The sequence below is a fragment of the Triturus cristatus genome, chromosome 9 (assembly GCF_964204655.1).
Source record: "Triturus cristatus chromosome 9, aTriCri1.1, whole genome shotgun sequence".
In the NCBI taxonomy this organism is placed as follows: Eukaryota; Metazoa; Chordata; class Amphibia; order Caudata; family Salamandridae; genus Triturus; species Triturus cristatus.
In genome coordinates this window covers 431,695,599-431,712,907 of record NC_140592.1, presented here as the reverse complement: position 1 = coordinate 431,712,907, position 17,309 = coordinate 431,695,599, and positions in this window count along the sequence as shown.

Sequence of the window (17,309 nt, the reverse complement as noted above, 5' to 3'; positions counted from 1 at the left end):
GCACAGGTCCTGACCCTCCCTTCTATCCTCCATCGTCCTTTGTGCATGCCCCTGCACCCTCCTTCTTGCCCATCATAGCCATTGTGCTGCCACTAACCCTCCCACTTGCCATGCATGGTCTTCTGTGCTGCCATGGCCCCTCCCACCTTCCCTGTGTGGTCAGTTAGCTGCCCCTGACCCCCTCCCACCTTCCCTCCATGGTCTGTGTGTATGCCATCACAGTCTCACTGTTGCTCTTCATGGTTTGTCTTGCTTCTAGTGCCCATCCTGCCTGATCTCCATGGCTATCTTGCTGCTCCTGCCCTGCCCCCTTGCCCCCAGCCCTCTGTTTACATGTGCAGACCCCTACTCCCTCCCTCCTGCTTGTCTGTTCTATTGTAATGCCCCTGATCCATCCCTCCTGCCCTTTATGGTCTGTTATGCTGCAGCTTTCTCTCCTGTATGTCCATTATGGTCAGCTAGCTACCATTGCCTCTTGCCCCTCTGTTCTCTGTTGTCCATGTGCATGGTCCTGTCCCCTCCCTCTTGCTTTCTATGGATTGTTGTGCTGCACTCCCATCCCGCATGCCCTGTGTGGTGTATTGTGCTGCTGCAAACCCTGATGCCTGCCCTGCAGGGTCAGTTTGGTGCACCTCTCCATGTCCCTCCTGTCCTCTGTTATCCAAGTCCATGTCCCTACCCCATTTCCTTCCATGATCCAATGTACCATACTTGCGAACATTTTGAACTTGGTAAGAGGGAGATTTTGAAAAAAAACTGGGGTATTGATTTTCCCCTTTGAGTTACATTGAAAAAGAGGAGATTGTAGTCAGGAGACAGATCAAATAAACCCCATTTGAGCTTAAAAACATTGGATGTTTCCTGGCTGAATCGGGTCTGTTGGCATGTATGGTTGTACTACCATTGCCTCTTCCTTCTGCCCACAATGGTCTATTACATTGCCACAGCCTCTCTTGCAAGTCCTGTATTGTTGGTTTGTTGCCCCTGCCCCCCTTTCCACTGCCCTCCATAGTCTGCTGTGCTGCCACGACCCTTCCTGCCTGCTCAGTGTGGTTAAATTGTTGCCTTTGCACCCTCCTACCTGCCTTCAATTTTCAGAGTCCGTGCCCCTGGCCTCTGCCTCTCAACAGTATCCTAATTAACAACTAGATTGCTAACATTCTATATTTATTACAAAAGTGTGGAACGCCTGACGTCATCTTGATGTAATCAAAACTGTAATACCTAGAGCATTTCCTTTAGAAATTACATATATGAGAGGGTCTTATTGGCATCAAAATTATGGTTAGTGCTCTAAAAGACTAAAATGAGGACATATTTTCAGAATTTTCATATAGCGACAAATCCCTTTTAAATTATTTGTTATCTTTGTTTTTTTATCCAGTTGACCACTTGATTAAATGTTGCACTTAGGGGAGAGGATGTGGTGTTACTTCTAGAACTGCAGACTTTGCAACTGGGGAACCAGGTTGGAGTTTCTGCTTCAGCTCGACATTCTGTGATTCTGGTCAAATCACTTAGTCTCCCCATGTCTACAACCAAAATGAATTTGTTCTTGTGTGATGTAACCAATGCTCATGTAAAGCACTCCAATACCTGACAAGTCTGCACTATATAACACTGCAAAAACACAAACTAATAAGTGTTTTGCACACTTCTGTCATTGGGCTATATTTGGGCTACATCTGGGTGATTTTGGGCTACATTTGGGCTCTTTTGTCTCCGGTGGCCATCTTGGGAGATTTATTTGTTATGAAGTTTCCTAATTTCCTCATGTACTGCAGTCTCCTCAGTAGGAAATGCTTTCAGTTTTTTACTTTGATTCCATCATGAAGGTATTCAGATATGTCACACATTTGCCATAAATTCTGAAAGTTAGCACTCTAGTTGCTCATTAGATCACTATAGTAAAACTACTGTTCACCATGGAAGTCTGCTCCTGGTATTAAAGTGCATGTTTCAGTCTGCATGTCAGAATTTTTTAATGAAATAGAAGAGGATTTGAGAAGTCACTCAAAATGTGCCCTCATTTTCTTTCTTCAGCATTAATCATAATTTCTATGGCAAAATGAACCCCCTCATTGTGTTCCTTTTTAAATTAAATGTTTTAAGTGTTACCACTTTATTCCAATCAAGATGGCTTCAGTTGTGCCATACTTTTGTCATAATGAAGACAGTAAGCGCTCTAGTTGTTTTTAAGAACACTCTGGGACATTCTGTCATTGGGCTATACTTGGGCTACATCTGGGTGATATTTGGGCTACATTTGGGCTCTTTTGTCTCTGGTGGCCATCTTGGGAGACTTATTTGTTATGAAGTTTCCTAATTTCCTCATTTACTGCAGTCTCCTCAGTAGGAAATACTTTCAGTTTTTTACTTTGATTCCATCAAGAAGGAATTCAGGTGTGTCACACATTTGCCATCAATTCTGAATGTTAGCACTCTTTTTGCTCATTAGATCACTGTAGTAAAGCTACTGCTCACCAGGGAAAACTGCTGCTGGTATTGAAAGTGCATGTTTCAGTCTGCATGTCCGAATTTTTTAATGAAATAAAGAGGATTTCAGAAGTCAAAATGTGCCCTAGTTTTTCTTTCACCAGCACTAATCATACTTGTTATGGAAAAATGAACCCCCTCATTTTGTTCCTTTTTAAATTAAATGTTTTAAGAGTTACCACTTTAATCCAAGCAAGATGGCTTCAGGTGTGCCATACGTTTATCATAAGTAGGACTGTTAGCGCTCTAGTTGTTCTTTGGAACACTCTGGGAAGCTGCAGTAGAACACAAAGGAATCAACTGACAGTCTCTGCCCTTGTTTGATGTACATGTTTTACTGAGAATGTCAGACTTCATTCTCACATGACTGAGAAAGATAATGTGAATTTACAGAAAATAAGCTCTCAGTTTAGCTTATAGATCACCTTCCAAACCTCTGTGGGAAAAGCATGAGAAAATATTTTTCTCTCAATCATGATATCCCAGCAGAAGGCTTTTTCACATGGTGAAATCACCTTAGAACATACCACAATTCCTAAAATGAGTATGGTACCATCAACAAATGATTTATAATGTAACTAAAGTCTTAAAACCGTCTATTAACTGCAATGCTTTTTAATGAGGTGCTATCATGTATACTGGTCCCAAGATGGCTGCCAACACTTCTTGGATGAAGTGCTGACAGACAATCAGATCTCAGGATGAGATGTGTGGTTAGGCTCCGCCCACATATATATATGATTTTACTTTTGATTTTCTCAGGAACTACTGAACAGATTGACACCAGACTTGCAAAAGGCACTTCCCTGAGCTGAGGACTACCTCTCTGCCAAATTTCAAGTAATTCTGTTCAGCCGTTTGGGCTGTACCTTGGACTAAAGGTCCCTATGGAAAATTGCATGGGGAAAACGCATTTTGGGACCCCCCTTTTTTCCCAGCCCCCGCTTGACGAATCCCCCCGAGACTTTCAGGGTAGGAGCGGAGTGGAGCGCCCCACCTATTTCGAAAACTTCGCGAGGATTCGTCAACCGGCGCCAAAGTTATTCCAAATAGAATGTTGCGGATTTCCTATGGAAACACGGTCCTAACTATAACTATCTACTGGCGACCGCCAGTAGATAATATATATATATATATTTAAAGCAAAATGGTCAGACCTGCGGCGCGCTCTTGCTGCTGGTGCGGCATATGGGGGTAGACCACACCCCCAAGGTATGGCTTAGCAACTGGAGAAAAATTATGCCGCACTCCCAGGAGTTTAAATACAAGCAATTCTTTATTCTTGCACCGGCTTCTTTTCAGCTGATTTGAACAGTTCCATGACGTGTTTCGTCTTACAACCTCCTCAGATGGTAACTGCTTGCAGCTGTTGCTCGTGTCGTGCTTTTTGTCTGATGCAGGGTATTATGGGATGTGTAGTTCTGTGCTGAGTGCAGATCACTTTTAAGCTGAGTGCTATGTTGCCCATAAGTATTCCTTGCTTAATTCATACGACATTTCTTAGTTTGTTAAGTTCAATGCTGACTCCTAGACCCATTCTCCCCTTTCATTCACGGGCCGCATCGGTGCTCTAGAACCAAAGATTCGAGCTTCACCTTTAGTAAACGATGAGGCTCTTCTTTTGAAACGGAGCCCTGCCAGGCGGACTTTGAAGTATGCAGACATACCAGTCTAATAGTCTTCAAGTGCTAAGTGCACACCGCAGGGGATATGTATCGCCTCATCGCTCCGTACGATTTCAGTGCACCGGGCACTGCCGATGGTAAAGTTATTTAAAGCAAAATGGTCAGACCTGCGGCGCGCTCTTGCTGCTGGTGCGGCATATGGGGGTAGACCACACCCCCAAGGTATGGCTTAGCAACTGGAGAAAAATTATGCCGCACTCCCAGGAGTTTAAATACAAGCAATTCTTTATTCTTGCACCGGCTTCTTTTGAGCTGATTTGAACAGTTCCATGACGCGTTTCGTCTTACGACCTTCTCAGATGGTAACTGCTTGCAGCTGTTGCTCGTGTCGTGCTTTTTGTCTGATGCAGGGTATTATGGGATGTGTAGTTCTGTGCTGAGTGCAGATCACTTTTAAGCTGAGTGCTATGTTGCCCATAAGTATTCCTTGCTTAATTCATACGACATTTCTTAGTTTGTTAAGTTCACTGCTGACTCCTAGACCCATTCTCCCCTTTCATTCACGGGCCGCATCGGTGCTCTAGAACCAAAGATTCGAGCTTCACCTTTAGTAAACGATGAGGCTCTTCTTTTGAAACGGAGCCCTGCCAGGCGGAATTTGAAGTATGCAGACATTCCAGTCTAATAGTCTTCAAGTGCTAAGTGCACACCGCAGGGGATATGTATCTCCTCATCCGCTCCGTACGATTTCAGTGCACCGGGCGCTGCCGATGGTAAAGTTATTTAAAGCAAAATGGTCAGACCTGCGGCGTGCTCTTGCTGCTGGTGCGGCATATGGGGGTAGACCACAACCCCAAGGTATGGCTTAGCAACTGGAGAAAAATTATGCCGCACTCCCAGGAGTTTAAATACAAGCAATTCTTTATTCTTGCACCAGCTTCTTTTCAGCTGATTTGAACAGTTCCATGACGCGTTTCGTCTTACGACCTCCTCAGATGGTAACTGCTTGCAGTTGTTGCTCGTGTCGTGCTTTTTGTCTGATGCAGGGTATTATGGGATGTGTAGTTCTGTGCTGAGTGCAGATCACTTTTTAGCTGAGTGCTATGTTGCCCATAAGTATTCCTTGCTTAATTCATACGACATTTCTTAGTTTGTTAAGTTCAATGCTGACTCCTAGACCCATTCTCCCCTTTCATTCACGGGCCGCATCGGTGCTCTAGAACCTAAGATTCGAGCTTCACCTTTAGTAAACGATGAGGCTCTTCTTTTGAAACGGAGCCCTGCCAGGCGGAATTTGAAGTATGCAGACATTCCAGTCTAATAGTCTTCAAGTGCTAAGTGCACACCGCAGGGGATATGTATCTCCTCATCCGCTCCGTACGATTTCAGTGCACCGGGCGCTGCCGATGGTAAAGTTATTTAAAGCAAAATGGTCAGACCTGCGGCGCGCTCTTGCTACTGGTGCGGCATATGGGGGTAGACCACACCCCCAAGGTATGGCTTAGCAACTGGAGAAAAATTATGCCGCACTCCCAGGAGTTTAAATACAAGCAATTCTTTATTCTTGCACCGGCTTCTTTTCAGCTGATTTGAACAGTTCCAAGACGCGTTTCGTCTTATGACCTCCTCAGATGGTAACTGCTTGCAGCTGTTGCTTGTGTCGTGCTTTTTGTCTGATGCAGGGTATTATGGGATGTGTAGTTCTGTGCTGAGTGCAGATCACTTTTAAGCTGAGTGCTATGTTGCCCATAAGTATTCCTTGCTTAATTCATACGGCATTTCTTAGTTTGTTAAGTTCAATGCTGACTCCTAGACCCATTCTCCCCTTTCATTCACGGGCCGCATCGGTGCTCTAGAACCAAAGATTCGAGCTTCACCTTTAGTAAACGATGAGGCTCTTCTTTTGAAACGGAGCCCTGCCAGGCGGAGTTTGAAGTATGCAGACATTCCAGTCTAATAGTCTTCAAGTGCTAAGTGCACACCGCAGGGGATATGTATCTCCTCATCCGCTCCGTACGATTTCAGTGCAGCGGGCGCTGCCGATGGTAAAGTTATTTAAAGCAAAATGGTCAGACCTGCGGCGCGCTCTTGCTGCTGGTGCGGCATATGGGGGTAGACCACACCCCCAAGGTATGGCTTAGCAACTGGAGAAAAATTATGCCGCACTCCCAGGAGTTTAAATACAAGCAATTCTTTATTCTTGCACCGGCTTCTTTTCAGCTGATTTGAACAGTTCCATGACGCGTTTCGTCTTACGACCTCCTCAGATGGTAACTGCTTGCAGCTGTTGCTCGTGTCGTGCTTTTTGTCTGATGCAGGGTATTATGGGATGTGTAGTTCTGTGCTGAGTGCAGATCACTTTTAAGCTGAGTGCTATGTTGCCCATAAGTATTCCTTGCTTAATTCATACGACATTTCTTAGTTTGTTAAGTTCAATGCTGACTCCTAGACCCATTCTCCCCTTTCATTCACGGGCCGCATCGGTGCTCTAGAACCAAAGATTCGAGCTTCACCTTTAGTAAACGATGAGGCTCTTCTTTTGAAACGGAGCCCTGCCAGGCGGAATTTGAAGTATGCAGACATTCCAGTCTAATAGTCTTCAAGTGCTAAGTGCACACCGCAGGGGATATGTATCTCCTCATGCGCTCCGTACGATTTCAGTGCACCGGGCGCTGCCGATGGTAAAGTTATTTAAAGCAAAATGGTCAGACCTGCGGCGTGCTCTTGCTGCTGGTGCGGCATATGGGGGTAGACCACACCCCCAAGGTATGGCTTAGCAACTGGAGAAAAATTATGCCGCACTCCCAGGAGTTTAAATACAAGCAATTCTTTATTCTTGCACCGGCTTCTTTTCAGCTGATTTGAACAGTTCCAAGACGCGTTTCGTCTTACGACCTCCTCAGATGGTAACTGCTTGCAGCTGTTGCTTGTGTCGTGCTTTTTGTCTGATGCAGGGTATTATGGGATGTGTAGTTCTGTGCTGAGTGCAGATCACTTTTAAGCTGAGGGCTATGTTGCCCATAAGTATTCCTTGCTTAATTCATACGACATTTCTTAGTTTGTTAAGTTCAATGCTGACTCCTAGACCCATTCTCCCCTTTCATTCACGGGCCGCATCGGTGCTCTAGAACCAAAGATTTGAGCTTCACCTTTAGTAAACGATGAGGCTCTTCTTATGAAACGGAGCTCTGCCAGGCGGAATTTGAAGTATGCAGACATTCCAGTCTAATAGTCTTCAAGTGCTAAGTGCACACCGCAGGGGATATGTATCTCCTCATCCGCTCCGTACGATTTCAGTGCACCGGGCGCTGCCGATGGTAAAGTTATTTAAAGCAAAATGGTCAGACCTGCGGCGCGCTCTTGCTGCTGGTGCGGCATATGGGGGTAGACCACACCCCCAAGGTATGGCTTAGCAACTGGAGAAAAATGATGCCGCACTCCCAGGAGTTTAAATACAAGCAATTCTTTATTCTTGCACCGGCTTCTTTTCAGCTGATTTGAACAGTTCCATGACGCGTTTCGTCTTACGACCTCCTCAGATGGTAACTGCTTGCAGCTGTTGCTCGTGTCGTGCTTTTTGTCTGATGCAGGGTATTATGGGATGTGTAGTTCTGTGCTGAGTGCAGATCACTTTTAAGCTGAGTGCTATGTTGCCCATAAGTATTCCTTGCTTAATTCATACGACATTTCTTAGTTTGTTAAGTTCAATGCTGACTCCTAGACCCATTCTCCCCTTTCATTCACGGGCCGCATCGGTGCTCTAGAACCAAAGATTCGAGCTTCACCTTTAGTAAACGATGAGGCTCTTCTTTTGAAATGGAGCCCTGCCAGGCGGAATTTGAAGTATGCAGACATTCCAGTCTAATAGTCTTCAAGTGCTAAGTGCACACCGCAGGGGATATGTATCTCCTCATCCGCTCCGTACGATTTCAGTGCACCGGGCGCTGCCGATGGTAAAGTTATTTAAAGCAAAATGGTCAGACCTGCGGCGCGCTCTTGCTGCTGGTGCAGCATATGGGGGTAGACCACACCCCCAAGGTATGGCTTAGCAACTGGAGAAAAATTATGCCGCACTCCCAGGAGTTTAAATACAAGCAATTCTTTATTCTTGCACCGGCTTCTTTTCAGCTGATTTGAACAGTTCCATGACGCGTTTCGTCTTACGACCTCCTCAGATGGTAACTGCTTGCAGCTGTTGCTCGTGTCGTGCTTTTTGTCTGATGCAGGGTATTATGGGATGTGTAGTTCTGTGCTGAGTGCAGATCACTTTTAAGCTGAGTGCTATGTTGCCCATAAGTATTCCTTGCTTAATTCATACGACATTTCTTAGTTTGTTAAGTTCAATGCTGACTCCTAGACCCATTCTCCCCTTTCATTCACGGGCCGCATCGGTGCTCTAGAACCAAAGATTCGAGCTTCACCTTTAGTAAACGATGAGGCTCTTCTTTTGAAACGGAGCCCTGCCAGGCGGAATTTGAAGTATGCAGACATTCCAGTCTAATAGTCTTCAAGTGCTAAGTGCACACCGCAGGGGATATGTATCTCCTCATGCGCTCCGTACGATTTCAGTGCACCGGGCGCTGCCGATGGTAAAGTTATTTAAAGCAAAATGGTCAGACCTGCGGCGTGCTCTTGCTGCTGGTGCGGCATATGGGGGTAGACCACACCCCCAAGGTATGGCTTAGCAACTGGAGAAAAATTATGCCGCACTCCCAGGAGTTTAAATACAAGCAATTCTTTATTCTTGCACCGGCTTCTTTTCAGCTGATTTGAACAGTTCCAAGACGCGTTTCGTCTTACGACCTCCTCAGATGGTAACTGCTTGCAGCTGTTGCTTGTGTCGTGCTTTTTGTCTGATGCAGGGTATTATGGGATGTGTAGTTCTGTGCTGAGTGCAGATCACTTTTAAGCTGAGTGCTATGTTGCCCATAAGTATTCCTTGCTTAATTCATACGACATTTCTTAGTTTGTTAAGTTCAATGCTGACTCCTAGACCCATTCTCCCCTTTCATTCACGGGCCGCATCGGTGCTCTAGAACCAAAGATTCGAGCTTCACCTTTAGTAAACGATGAGGCTCTTCTTTTGAAATGGAGCCCTGCCTGGCGGAATTTGAAGTATGCAGACATACCAGTCTAATAGTCTTCAAGTGCTAAGTGCACACCACAGGGGATATGTATCTCCTCATCCGCTCCGTACGATTTCAGTGCACCGGGCACTGCCGATGGTAAAGTTATTTAAAGCAAAATGGTCAGACCTGCGGCGCGCTCTTGCTGCTGGTGCGGCATATGGGGGTAGACCACACCCCCAAGGTATGGCTTAGCAACTGGAGAAAAATTATGCCGCACTCCCAGGAGTTTAAATACAAGCAATTCTTTATTCTTGCACCGGCTTCTTTTCAGCTGATTTGAACAGTTCCATGACGCGTTTCGTCTTACGAACTCCTCAGATGGTAACTGCTTGCAGGTGTTGCTCGTGTCGTGCTTTTTGTCTGATGCAGGGTATTATGGGATGTGTAGTTCTGTGCTGAGTGCAGATCACTTTTAAGCTGAGTGCTATGTTGCCCATGAGTATTCCTTGCTTAATTCATACGACATTTCTTAGTTTGTTAAGTTCAATGCTGACTCCTAGACCCATTCTCCCCTTTCATTCACGGGCCGCATCGGTGCTCTAGAACCAAAGATTCGAGCTTCACCTTTAGTAAACGATGAGGCTCTTCCTTTGAAATGGAGCCCTGCCAGGCGGAATTTGAAGTATGCAGACATTCCAGTCTAATAGTCTTCAAGTGCTAAGTGCACACCGCAGGGGATATGTATCTCCTCATCCGCTCCGTACGATTTCAGTGCACCGGGCGCTGCCGATGGTAAAGTTATTTAAAGCAAAATGGTCAGACCTGCGGCGCGCTCTTGCTGCTGGTGCAGCATATGGGGGTAGACCACACCCCCAAGGTATGGCTTAGCAACTGGAGAAAAATTATGCCGCACTCCCAGGAGTTTAAATACAAGCAATTCTTTATTCTTGCACCGGCTTCTTTTCAGCTGATTTGAACAGTTCCATGACGCGTTTCGTCTTACGACCTCCTCAGATGGTAACTGCTTGCAGCTGTTGCTCGTGTCGTGCTTTTTGTCTGATGCAGGGTATTATGGGATGTGTAGTTCTGTGCTGAGTGCAGATCACTTTTAAGCTGAGTGCTATGTTGCCCATAAGTATTCCTTGCTTAATTCATACGACATTTCTTAGTTTGTTAAGTTCAATGCTGACTCCTAGACCCATTCTCCCCTTTCATTCACGGGCCGCATCGGTGCTCTAGAACCAAAGATTCGAGCTTCACCTTTAGTAAACGATGAGGCTCTTCTTTTGAAACGGAGCCCTGCCAGGCGGAATTTGAAGTATGCAGACATTCCAGTCTAATAGTCTTCAAGTGCTAAGTGCACACCGCAGGGGATATGTATCTCCTCATGCGCTCCGTACGATTTCAGTGCACCGGGCGCTGCCGATGGTAAAGTTATTTAAAGCAAAATGGTCAGACCTGCGGCGTGCTCTTGCTGCTGGTGCGGCATATGGGGGTAGACCACACCCCCAAGGTATGGCTTAGCAACTGGAGAAAAATTATGCCGCACTCCCAGGAGTTTAAATACAAGCAATTCTTTATTCTTGCACCGGCTTCTTTTCAGCTGATTTGAACAGTTCCATGACGCGTTTCGTCTTACGACCTCCTCAGATGGTAACTGCTTGCAGGTGTTGCTCGTGTCGTGCTTTTTGTCTGATGCAGGGTATTATGGGATGTGTAGTTCTGTGCTGAGTGCAGATCACTTTTAAGCTGAGTGCTATGTTGCCCATGAGTATTCCTTGCTTAATTCATACGACATTTCTTAGTTTGTTAAGTTCAATGCTGACTCCTAGACCCATTCTCCCCTTTCATTCACGGGCCGCATCGGTGCTCTAGAACCAAAGATTCGAGCTTCACCTTTAGTAAACGATGAGGCTCTTCCTTTGAAACGGAGCCCTGCCAGGCGGAATTTGAAGTATGCAGACATTCCAGTCTAATAGTCTTCAAGTGCTAAGTGCACACCGCAGGGGATATGTATCTCCTCATCCGCTCCGTACGATTTCAGTGCACTGGGCGCTGCCGATGGTAAAGTTATTTAAAGCAAAATGGTCAGACCTGCGGCGCGCTCTTGCTGCTGGTGTGGCATATGGGGGTTGACCACACCCCCAAGGTATGGCTTAGCAACTGGAGAAAAATTATGCCGCACTCCCAGGAGTTTAAATACAAGCAATTCTTTATTCTTGCACCGGCTTCTTTTCAGCTGATTTGAACAGTTCCATGACGCGTTTCGTCTTACGACCTCCTCAGATGGTAACTGCTTGCAGCTGTTGCTCGTGTCGTGCTTTTTGTCTGATGCAGGGTATTATGGGATGTGTAGTTCTGTGCTGAGTGCAGATCACTTTTAAGCTGAGTGCTATGTTGCTCATAAGTATTCCTTGCTTAATTCATATGACATTTCTTAGTTTGTTAAGTTCAATGCTGACTCCTAGACCCATTCTCCCCTTTCATTCATGGGCCGCATCGGTGCTCTAGAACCAAAGATTCGAGCTTCACCTTTAGTAAACGATGAGGCTCTTCTTTTGAAACGGAGCCCTGCCAGTGCGGAATTTGAAGTATGCAGACATTCCAGTCTAATAGTCTTCAAGTGCTAAGTGCACACCGCAGGGGATATGTTTCTCCTCATCCGCTCCGTACGATTTCAGTGCACCGGGCGCTGCCGATGGTAAAGTTATTTAAAGCAAAATGGTCAGACCTGCGGCGCGCTCTTGCTGCTGGTGCGGCATATGGGGGTAGACCACACCCCCAAGGTATGGCTTAGCAACTGGAGAAAAATGATGCCGCACTCCCAGGAGTTTAAATACAAGCAATTCTTTATTCTTGCACCGGCTTCTTTTCAGCTGATTTGAACAGTTCCATGACGCGTTTTGTCTTACGACCTCCTCAGATGGTAACTGCTTGCAGCTGTTGCTCGTGTTGTGCTTTTTTTCTGATGCAGGATATTATGGGATGTGTAGTTCTGTGCTGAGTGCAGATCACTTTTAAGCTGAGTGCTATGTTGCCCATAAGTATTCCTTGCTTAATTCATACGACATTTCTTAGTTTGTTAAGTTCAATGCTGACTCCAAGACCCATTCTCCCCTTTCATTCACGGGCCGCATCGGTGCTCTAGAACCAAAGATTCGAGCTTCACCTTTAGTAAACGATGAGGCTCTTCTTTTGAAACGGAGCCCTGCCAGGCGGAATTTGAAGTATGCAGACATTCCAGTCTAATAGTCTTCAAGTGCTAAGTGCACACCGCAGGGGATATGTATCTCCTCATCCGCTCCGTACGATTTCAGTGCACCGGGCGCTGCCGATGGTAAAGTTATTTAAAGCAAAATGGTCAGACCTGCGGCGCGCTCTTGCTGCTGGTGCGGCATATGGGGGTAGACCACACCCCCAAGGTATGGCTTAGCAACTGGAGAAAAATTATGCCGCACTCCCAGGAGTTTAAATACAAGCAATTCTTTTTTCTTGCACCGGCTTCTTTTCAGCTGATTTGAACAGTTCCATGACGCGTTTCGTCTTACGACCTCCTCAGATGGTAACTGCTTGCAGCTGTTGCTCGTGTCGTGCTTTTTGTCTGATGCAGGGTATTATGGGATGTGTAGTTCTGTGCTGAGTGCAGATCACTTTTAAGCTGAGTGCTATGTTGCCCATAAGTATTCCTTGCCTAATTCATACGACATTTCTTAGTTTGTTAAGTTCAATGCTGACTCCTAGACCCATTCTCCCCTTTCATTCACGGGCCGCATCGGTGCTCTAGAACCAAAGATTCGAGCTTCACCTTTAGTAAACGATGAGGCTCTTCTTTTGAAAGGGAGCCCTGCCAGGCGGAATTTGAAGTATGCAGACATTCCAGTCTAATAGTCTTCAAGTGCTAAGTGCACACCGCAGGGGATATGTATCTCCTCATCCGCTCCGTACGATTTCAGTGCACCGGGCGCTGCCGATGGTAAAGTTATTTAAAGCAAAATGGTCAGACCTGCGGCGCGCTCTTGCTGCTGGTGCAGCATATGGGGGTAGACCACACCCCCAAGGTATGGCTTAGCAACTGGAGAAAAATTATGCCGCACTCCCAGGAGTTTAAATACAAGCAATTCTTTATTCTTGCACCGGCTTCTTTTCAGCTGATTTGAACAGTTCCATGACGCGTTTCGTCTTACGACCTCCTCAGATGGTAACTGCTTGCAGCTGTTGCTCGTGTCGTGCTTTTTGTCTGATGCAGGGTATTATGGGATGTGTAGTTCTGTGCTGAGTGCAGATCACTTTTAAGCTGAGTGCTATGTTGCCCATAAGTATTCCTTGCTTAATTCATACGACATTTCTTAGTTTGTTAAGTTCAATGCTGACTCCTAGACCCATTCTCCCCTTTCATTCACGGGCCGCATCGGTGCTCTAGAACCAAAGATTCGAGCTTCACCTTTAGTAAACGATGAGGCTCTTCTTTTGAAACGGAGCCCTGCCAGGCGGAATTTGAAGTATGCAGACATTCCAGTCTAATAGTCTTCAAGTGCTAAGTGCACACCGCAGGGGATATGTATCTCCTCATCCGCTCCGTACGATTTCAGTGCACTAGGCGCTGCCGATGGTAAAGTTATTTAAAGCAAAATGGTCAGACCTGCGGCGCGCTCTTGCTGCTGGTGTGGCATATGGGGGTAGACCACACCCCCAAGGTATGGCTTAGCAACTGGAGAAAAATTATGCCGCACTCCCAGGAGTTTAAATACAAGCAATTCTTTATTCTTGCACCGGCTTCTTTTCAGCTGATTTGAACAGTTCCATGACGCGTTTCGTCTTACGACCTCCTCAGATGGTAACTGCTTGCAGCTGTTGCTCGTGTCGTGCTTTTTGTCTGATGCAGGGTATTATGGGATGTGTAGTTCTGTGCTGAGTGCAGATCACTTTTAAGCTGAGTGCTATGTTGCCCATAAGTATTCCTTGCTTAATTCATACGACATTTCTTAGTTTGTTAAGTTCAATGCTGACTCCAAGACCCATTCTCCCCTTTCATTCACGGGCCGCATCGGTGCTCTAGAACCAAAGATTCGAGCTTCACCTTTAGTAAACGATGAGGCTCTTCTTTTGAAACGGAGCCCTGCCAGGCGGAATTTGAAGTATGCAGACATTCCAGTCTAATGGTCTTCAAGTGCTAAGTGCACACCGCAGGGGATATGTATCTCCTCATCCGCTCCGTACGATTTCAGTGCACCGGGCGCTGCCGATGGTAAAGTTATTTAAAGCAAAATGGTCAGACCTGCGGCGCGCTCTTGCTGCTGGTGCGGCATATGGGGGTAGACCACACCCCCAAGGTATGGCTTAGCAACTGGAGAAAAATTATGCCGCACTCCCAGGAGTTTAAATACAAGCAATTCTTTATTCTTGCACCGGCTTCTTTTCAGCTGATTTGAACAGTTCCATGACGCGTTTCGTCTTACGACCTCCTCAGATGGTAACTGCTTGCAGCTGTTGCTCGTGTCGTGCTTTTTGTCTGATGCAGGGTATTATGGGATGTGTAGTTCTGTGCTGAGTGCAGATCACTTTTAAGCTGAGTGCTATGTTGCCCATAAGTATTCCTTGCTTAATTCATACGACATTTCTTAGTTTGTTAAGTTCAATGCTGACTCCTAGACCCATTCTCCCCTTTCATTCACGGGCCGCATCGGTGCTCTAGAACCAAAGATTCGAGCGTCACCTTTAGTAAACGATGAGGCTCTTCTTTTGAAATGGAGCCCTGCCAGGCGGAATTTGAAGTATGCAGACATTCCAGTCTAATAGTCTTCAAGTGCTAAGTGCACACCGCAGGGGATATGTATCTCCTCATCCGCTCCGTACGATTTCAGTGCACCGGGCGCTGCCGATGGTAAAGTTATTTAAAGCAAAATGGTCAGACCTGCGGCGCGCTCTTGCTGCTGGTGCGGCATATGGGGGTAGACCACACCCCCAAGGTATGGCTTAGCAACTGGAGAAAAATTATGCCGCACTCCCAGGAGTTTAAATACAAGCAATTCTTTATTCTTGCACCGGCTTCTTTTCAGCTGATTTGAACAGTTCTATGACGCGTTTCGTCTTACGACCTCCTCAGATGGTAACTGCTTGCAGCTGTTGCTCGTGTCGTGCTTTTTGTCTGATGCAGGGTATTATGGGATGTGTAGTTCTGTGCTGAGTGCAGATCACTTTTAAGCTGAGTGCTATGTTGCCCATAAGTATTCCTTGCTTAATTCATACGACATTTCTTAGTTTGTTAAGTTCAATGCTGACTCCTAGACCCATTCTCCCCTTTCATTCACGGGCCGCATCGGTGCTCTAGAACCAAAGATTCGAGCGTCACCTTTAGTAAACGATGAGGCTCTTCTTTTGAAATGGAGCCCTGCCAGGCGGAATTTGAAGTATGCAGACATTCCAGTATAATAGTCTTCAAGTGCTAAGTGCACACCGCAGGGGATATGTATCTCCTCATCCGCTCCGTACGATTTCAGTGCACCGGGCGCTGCCGATGGTAAAGTTATTTAAAGCAAAATGGTCAGACCTGCGGCGCGCTCTTGCTGCTGGTGCGGCATATGGGGGTAGACCACACCCCCAAGGTATGGCTTAGCAACTGGAGAAAAATTATGCCGCACTCCCAGGAGTTTAAATACAAGCAATTCTTTATTCTTGCACCGGCTTCTTTTCAGCTGATTTGAACAGTTCCATGACGCGTTTCGTCTTACGACCTCCTCAGATGGTAACTGCTTGCAGCTGTTGCTCGTGTCGTGCTTTTTGTCTGATGCAGGGTATTATGGGATGTGTAGTTCTGTGCTGAGTGCAGATCACTTTTAAGCTGAGTGCTATGTTGCCCATAAGTATTCCTTGCTTAATTCATATGACATTTCTTAGTTTGTTAAGTTCAACGCTGACTCCTAGTCCCATTCTCCCCTTTCATTCACGGGCCGCATCGGTGCTCTAGAACCAAAGATTCGAGCTTCACCTTTAGTAAACGATGAGGCTCTTCTTTTGAAACGGAGCCCTGCCAGGCGGAATTTGAAGTATGCAGACATTCCAGTCTAATAGTCTTCAAGTGCTAAGTGCACACCGCAGGGGATATGTATCTCCTCATCCGCTCCGTACGATTTCAGTGCACCGGGCCCTGCCGATGGTAAAGTTATTTAAAGCAAAATGGTCAGACCTGCGGCGCGCTCTTGTTGCTGGTGCGGCATATGGGGGTAGACCACACCCCCAAGGTATGGCTTAGCAACTGGAGAAAAATTATGCCGTACTCCCAGGAGTTTAAATACAAGCAATTCTTTATTCTTGCACCGGCTTCTTTTCAGCTGATTTGGACAGTTCCATGACGCGTTTTGTCTTACGACCTCCTCAGATGGTAACTGCTTGCAGCTGTTGCTCGTGTTGTGCTTTTTGTCTGATGCAGGGTATTATGGGATGTGTAGTTCTGTGCTGAGTGCAGATCACTTTTAAGCTGAGTGCTATGTTGCCCATAAGTATTCCTTGCTTAATTCATACGACATTTCTTAGTTTGTTAAGTTCAATGCTGACTCCAAGACCCATTCTCCCCTTTCATTCACGGGCCGCATCGGTGCTCTAGAACCAAAGATTCGAGCTTCACCTTTAGTAAACGATGAGGCTCTTCTTTTGAAACGGAGCCCTGCCAGGCAGAATTTGAAGTATGCAAACGGACAGAGAGAGAAAGAGAGAGAGAAAGAAAGGGAGAAAGAAAGGGAGCGAGAGAGTGAGTGAACAGAAGAGAGGCAGAGGGAGGGAGAAAGAGAGAGAGAAAGAGACAGAGAAAGAAAGAGAGAGCGAAAGAAAGAAAGGGAGAGAGAGAGTGATTCAAAGGAAGAGAGGGAGAGAGAGTGCCGACACTGCAGACCCAGGTCTCACTGCTCACCTGCTGCCACCGGTGTGTCTCCAACCACCTGCCGGTATACACTGCAGTCCACCAGATCCCTTACCTGAAACAGAGTCCAGATTTATGAATGGCAGAGTTGACATAATTTCACATGCCATCATCGTTTGCCTTCCCCTGCTCACACAGGCTGCTGTACCCCAGCCCTTCCCGCCGCCCAGCAGTGATTGCCCACCCCTGCACACATAGTCCTCACTG